Genomic DNA, 7,321 nt, shown 5'->3' on the forward strand with positions numbered 1-7,321 from the left:
TCCTTCTCGGCTATGGGTTATCCATCCTCTGGTGTGATCATTGTCCTGGACACACACAGGCAGTAAAAAGTGGCTGACATCCCACTCTTTGGACAGGAAAGATCCCACCATCATCATGGGCTTCGACAGAGAGAGGCAGGTCAATTACTTACGCTGAACATTGCGGATGAGGTTCACGGACATGGACCTCACTTGGGAGAGACCAGGTCTTCAAGGAGAGCTCTTGGGGATCCCACCCCTGCTGCTATGGAGAGGGACTGAGGGGGCGTCTGGTAACCTCGGCTTCTGATACTGTGTGCTGAAACTCACATCTGCCTCTCTTTTCCTGTGTAAACCAGGATTGCAGAATTACTCACTCCACTCAGATATGTAAAGAAAACAGTTTCTTTTTTCTCTAGGTCATTCTGTTTTCCCATATGAGTCCCCACCTGCCCGATAACAAGAGGGGAAAAACTAATTTTAGTTTCACAGGTTCTAAAACTTTATCATTCAATTTTTTAAACAGTTTCTTTAGGTTTAACTCTGTGTTTTGGGGTGAGGCTCTGTTTTTCTGGTTCTTCCATTCTTCTGCCTGCTTCTCTGTAAATGGTATTGCTCATGCTTCTGAGACCAGGCCCCTGGCTCCCTCATCCCATTGCTATGCCCCTCTTAAATGCAGTGCCTTAGCAAGGGCTTTTATGGGAATGCAAAACAGTTCTCCTGCCGTGGGTGCTGTCTTAATTTATTTCATTCTCTTCAGACAGAGATGTGGAGAGGTGAGGACAGGGGCCCGAGTCTGGTGTGCCACTCACTGTCCACTCTATCTCCTTTTAGCATCGAGCTGCAAGGAGAGGCCTGCTAACCTTTATCACGAACAGAAGTGTATTCCCTTCATACTAAGGAGGAAACTCTAAAATTAAAGTGCTTGGTTCTTGAACCTCTAAAGAGAATGAAGTAAAAGTGAAAGTGTTTGTTGCTCAGTCAGGTTCCTCTGTCCATGGGATTCTCCTGGCAAGAATACTGGAGTGGGTAGCCATTCCCTTCTCCAGGGGATCTTCCCAACCCAGGGATCCAACCAGGGTCTCCTACATTCCAGGCAGATTCTTTACTGTCTGAGCCACCAGGGAAGCCCTCTAAAAAGTTTAGAGTATCCAATTCATTTTTTCCAAGCTTGTTGTTAGTGACTGTCCTGACCTGCCTGAGGCATTACACCTCTAGGCAAGCCCCAGGGATGCAGGCTGCAACAATAGAGATTTAGAGAGGAATTGAAATGCAGTCTTTCCTCCATAACAACAGGAGATTTATTCCAGGACCCGCTACAGATACCAAACTCCAGGGATACAAGTCCTTTATGTTAGATGGTGTTGTATTTGCATATAACTTATGTACCTCCTTCTGTACACGTTGTGACTTCCCTGGTGGCTCAGACAGTAAAGTGTCTGCCTACAATGCGGGAGACTGGGTTCCATCCCTGGATCGGGAAGATCCTCTGGAGGAGGAAATGGCAACCCACTCCAGTATTCTTGCCTGGAAAGTCCCATGGAGGGAGGAGCCTGGTTGGCTACTGTCCATGGAGTCGCAAAAGAGTCGGACACGACTGAGTGACTTCACTATCACTATGTACCTCCTCCTGTACACGTTAAATCATCTCTAGAGTATTTGATACCTAATACAATGTAAACATTATGTGAATAGTTGCCACAGTGGCAACTCAAGTTTTGCTTTTTGGAACTTTCAACTTGTTTTTTTCCTGATTATTTTCCATCTACAGTTGGTTGAATCCCTGAATGTGGAAGCTGCAGATATGGAGGACTTAATGTTTTTTGTTTACTGAATATTGTCTTCATTCTTTCAACACAGGCTTGGCAGCTTAAGGGGAACAGAAGTTCTAGAATGCGTTAAAAGTGCTCCTCGAAGGAGAGGCAGTGTGGTAGTGTTTAGATACATGGATACATGGGCTTCCCTGGTGGCTCAGATGGTAAAGAATCTGCTCGCAATGCAGAAGACCTGGACTCGATCCCTGGATTGGGAAGATCCCCTGGAGGAGGGCACGGCAACCACTCCAGGTATTCTTGCCTGGAGAATCCCCACTGACAGAGGAGCCTGGTGGGCTACAGTCCATGGGGTGGCAAAGAGTCACGACTGAGCAATAAGCACAGCACATGGATTCAAGATCCAGATTGGGCTCTGCTATTTCCTTGTAATTTGGACAACTTTATTTATGTGCTGTGCTTAGTCACTCAGTCGTGTCCTACTCTTTGTGACCCCATGGACTGTAGCCCGCCAGGCACTTCTGTCCAGGGGGATTCTCCAGGCAAGAATACTGGAGGGCAGGATAGCAGCCCTCCTCCAGGGGATCTTCCCAACCTAGGGACCGAACCCAGGTCTTCTGCCTTGTGAGCAGATTCTTTACCACCTGAGCCACTGAGAAAGCCTTTATTTATATTACTTTATTTATATGTAAACTCAATTTCTCCATCCTTAAAAATGGGATAATAGTAGTATCTACCTCATGGAGTAACAAAGTTTATATCTGTGAAGATATATAAAGAACTTTTATTTTGCTATCTCATAGTAAACACTCAACCAATGTTAGCTGTTCATTTATTTATTTAATTTTATTGCCATACCGTGTGACTTGTGGGACCTTAGTACCCTGATCAGGGATTGAACCTGGGCCCAGCAGTTGAAAGCACCAAGTCCTAATCACTAGACCACCAAGAAACTCCCCAATGTTAGCGACTTAGATTCTGAACACACACAAAAAATATTGAATTTTAAGCCTTAGAAGCTCCATATGTATGATATAGGGGGAAAAGCATGGATTTTCAATATAGACAGCCTAAGTTGCATAATGTTGAACAAGTGATATGGCTACTGTGAGGCTTGGTCTAAAGAACGAGGATGAGAGTATCGTAGGACAGCTACCAGGATTAAATGAAATAGTGTATGTGAAACACTCGGAAAAAAGCTAGGCAGATAACTGAGGCTCAACCAATATTTCTTCCCCTTTCTCCTTAGGTTAGTAACATGGTCTTTTATAATAGTTTACTGTTATATCCTCAACCAGAAATCTTGAGCTTCTATAATCCCCTAACTGGCTGGTACATAGGAGAAGCCCCACAGATTCACTGACAGATTCAAATACGCCTCCAAATGTGGGACTCAGGACCCAGAACTTCTTCCTGTTGAGTGCAGCTGGTCAGAGGACAGTTTCTGTCTTCTACTTTTCAGATCTCATAAGATAAATATATGTATTTCTCCCTTCTTTGTCGTACAGTTTCACTGAGGTCCGTTGGAGGCATTTGCATCTGCTTTCCTCATATTGCTCAACCCACACTTGGAGAGAATTGTGTTTGCATAAATACTAGCAGATGAATTTTTTAAATATCACTTTTTCTCTCCTGGCACTCTGTAAGAGAAATGAGCAAATATAAACAGAAGAGTATCAGACTAGAAATATAGCAGATGGGTTCCTGCTGGGAATCTGGACTTTCCTGGAGTTTACACACTTGGGAGATGTAGGATTATGACAAAATCCACTCGTAATGCTCTTGCTTTTTGTTTCTTGGGCACAATATTAATTGCTTAATGACTAAGCTTAACGTACATTTTCAGCCCGACTTTTCCCATTGGGAAACAAGCAGGATGCTGTAAGCACTGTATAGAGGAGGGATTCTCTTCTCAAGCCTAGCATAAATCCAATTTGATTGATATATCAAGGAGAAGAAAAAAAAACAAAAAAACAAAGCTTATCTTCACTCCATGCTCCAAGGGCAGGGGAAAAAAGGAAACACTTCACTTCCCATGTCTAATGGCCTCATGCTTGTGACCAAGAGTTTATTATGGATACTAAAATATGGGAACAGATTGTACATACTTCCTGACCAGTCCTGATTCAGGTCATCTCAATTCAGACTACACATCCTGAGAGACACATCTGTACCCGAGGAGTTGATCATCATCCTTAACTCAGCCTACAGCTTTGGCTCAGACTTGATTAGATATTATCTTCATTTGTTCATTCAACAGATTTATTGAGCATCTGTTATTGACTAAGCACTGCATTAAGAGTGGGAATATACCAATGAAGAAAATAAGTATAGTCCCTGCCTTCACAAAATTTAAGTCTAATGGGAAAACAGATACTTATCTTATGATACAGTCATTCCATTACACAGGTATCTTTAAAAAGCACAGTAAAGCAATAGTTTCTATTCCCATCATCTGTAATATGTTCCAAGAACTGGCTTTGGAAAAAATGGGAGGTAGAAGCTCCCTGTGACCTCCTGCTGTTAGAGCCTCCACAGGATCTTTAAGACTGCCCTGTGGAAGAGGTCCTTATCCACTGTTGGACTTGACTGACCCCTAGCCTTTATGAGTTAGGGTCTCTTGAAAGAATGCTGTGAATGACTTCTGGAGCTCAGGGAAAGCCCCACCTTTAATCAATAAGTATTAGCTTGTTTTTTATTACAAGAATGATTATCAATAGATAAATAAGGCTTAACAAGGGAGACACTGTGATGTAGGGCAAAGACTACAGGATTCGAAGTCAGTTCTGAGTTCTAATCTTTTTTTTTTTTTTCTCACTGATGAACTGTTTATTGAATTTTGAATGGGGTATGTATGGGGTGTCTCATATCTTAGGATCTCAGGATTCAGAGAGGTGGTAAAGTGGCAATGGTGAATTTGGGAATCTGGTCTCCCAGAAGTACCTGCCGCTCTACCCCTGGTTCTGCAATGGCTGCCAGGCGGATCACCCCTCCACTAGAGCCGTCCCGCTCCATTGCCAAAGCGAGAGCATTGGCAGTGAACTGCAGGCATTCTTCCTTGGTCATGCCTTCCCGGTAGGTAGCATCCACATAGCCATAGATATAGGAGCTCCCAGAGCCCCCAGTGGCAAAGGGCTGTGGTACCATCATACCCCCCATGGGCACCGAGTACACCTGTCCCCCTTCTTGGGGGTCCCAGCCAGCAATGATGATTCCTGCCATCAGGTCTTCTCGGTATCGGTAACACATCTCTTTAAAGAGGCTGGCCGCTGTGTGCACCAACGGAGGCTCATTCAGCTCAATGCTGTGGAAACCAAGCTGATAAGTGACTGCATCAGCTACTGCTTGGGTATCAGCTGCTGAGCCTGAGCGGGGTCGTGAATAGGGGTCAGCTTGTCAGTCACTCGATTGGCAATGTACGACCCAGTGGTTGTTCTGGAGTCAGCTCCTAGAACCACGCCCCCATCAAATTGCACGGCCATGATAGTGGTCCCTGTGGAAACTTCCCAGTTCTCCCAGTCGGGGGCAATAGCCTCAGGCCCCCAGGCTGGTGCCGGCCCGGTCCCCCTAACTGCTACTAAGGTGGCCGCCATCTTCCTGAGTTCTAATCTTGACTCAAACATTTATTAGCTATGTCCCTTAGGTGAGTTATTTACTTTTCTGTGGTCTAATGGCCTCATATCCAAAATAGGGAAAAGAGCACTTGACTCTGAATTGTTGAGATTCTTAAAATGAAATAATCACTAAAAAAGTACTCAGCATCCTCCTCCATTATGCTCAGGTACTCTATTCTGTATGACACAGTACTTGCCTTTGAAAGAAAACAGCATTTGCATGAAATACTTAATGACTACCATACAACTATAAACTATTTGGTAAAGGATAAATTACCTCCATAACTGTCTTTGCCCATCCTAACTAGTACCAACTCTTTCTGCTTCTGTAGCTCAAAACATCTCTCCAGCAAGCAACCCAACCAGGGAATTCCACAAGAAATCAGAATGCTCTAATAAGAAATCAGAATAAGAGTAAGATACTTTATAAATATTTTAAAAGGAGAGCCTCAGCCTTGTCACACTGAGTGTAGTCCCTGTCCTTTATTTTACTGTTATTTTCATTCATTGAAAATATTATCTGTTATCTTCAGGATGTTTGAAAATGTGGGGCTAGAGATAGAACTTGTGGGCCACATTCAGTAGGAAATACACAGCTGTATGCCGTGACGTTACCTCAAGCAATGTCTGTGTCCTTCAGGACTCCTGTACCGGAAAAACCATGAGTTTTATAGCTGAAGAGGGGCTAGATCCCGAAAGAAGTCTGACCAGCAGCTCCCTCTGCTTATCTGTCTTATAGATTCCTCCTGAAACCCTCAAGTTACCAACGGGGATATTATTATGATTTACCACATGGCTAAGTGATGGGGCTACTGTGAAAAGCTCCAAATTTTATACACTTATTAAATCAAAACATAGTTTCAAAAAACTGGAAGCATATATAATGTCCAAAACATAATCTATGAATTATATGTCAGCCATTAATAATTATCATGGTTACCTAATTTTCCATGTGATAACAGAAAAGGATTTATTTAGCAGAAAGCAGTGCACAATATTCTAATACAGAATGAGAACCACTGTGTAGAAGAATGAATCTGTGCCTATGAAAGCCCTGGAAAGAAATGCACTAAAAGGTTAACATTCTGAGTGTGGGAACTATGGCTGGCTCTTTCATTTCTTCTTTTATTTTTATATGTTTACATCATCTTAAAAGCGCTTCCCTGGTGGCTCAGATGGTGAAGACTCCACGTGCAATGCAGGAGATCCAGGTTCGATCTCTAGGAAGATCCTCTGGAGAAGAAAAATGAAGACTTATGAGGCCAAGATTATGAACTTCCCTGAGATGATTTTCACAAATCATTTGCAAAGAAGATTTTCAGTAATTCACCAGTTGGCTCACTGAGGTCAGTTGAATTGAGCAGAGGCAGCCTTCTTCAGGAACTTAATGGGGATCCGGAAGCTCGCTTTGATTGGATCTTGGGTTCTGGTCTTTCTTCACAGCGGCTGTAATTGTTCTTTTTCTAGCTGCACAGCCTTGTTAGCGTTAGGTCCTCCGCTTCCTCTCAAGATCAAGCTTTGATCTTTCCAAGTCATGGCATCTGCTTGTGCTCTTCTGTGGGGAGACGGCGGGTGTGCAGGGGCAGCGGAGACAAAGCCAAAAGCTGAGTACAGGCCTCACTGCAAGGTCGCGTGGAGCGGAACACGGCTGCAGACTTAAAGACCCAAAGCAGCTCCTGTCCCTCTCCTCTTTTTTTAAGGTAGTCACCAAACTTCCGTATAGCTTGTGAGCAAACCCCATTATCCCATGATCTGAATCAGCCTACCTCAAGGAACATTTTATTTTTCTTCAGAAGATTTTCCTGACAGCCATGCCACATTAACAGTCTTACTTGCATCCCAGCCCTTGTCTCTTGCACACATGGCTTTTCCTTCTGGCTTCTTGTGACAGTTTAAAAGTCTTTGGGAAGGACTGTGGGCTGGCCAGGCCCACATGAAATCAGACCCATGAAATCA

The 7,321-nt window shown here is 43.7% G+C and overlaps 1 pseudogene; it reads right to left on the bottom strand.

Annotated features, from left to right (window-relative positions):
• Positions 1–4,550: 4,550 nt before the first annotated feature.
• On the bottom strand, positions 4,551–5,347 carry LOC102395479 (annotated as a pseudogene).
• Between the last annotated feature and the right edge of the window lie 1,974 nt (positions 5,348–7,321).

Source organism: Bubalus bubalis, chromosome 6, assembly GCF_019923935.1.
Source record: "Bubalus bubalis isolate 160015118507 breed Murrah chromosome 6, NDDB_SH_1, whole genome shotgun sequence".
Classification (NCBI taxonomy): Eukaryota; Metazoa; Chordata; class Mammalia; order Artiodactyla; family Bovidae; genus Bubalus; species Bubalus bubalis.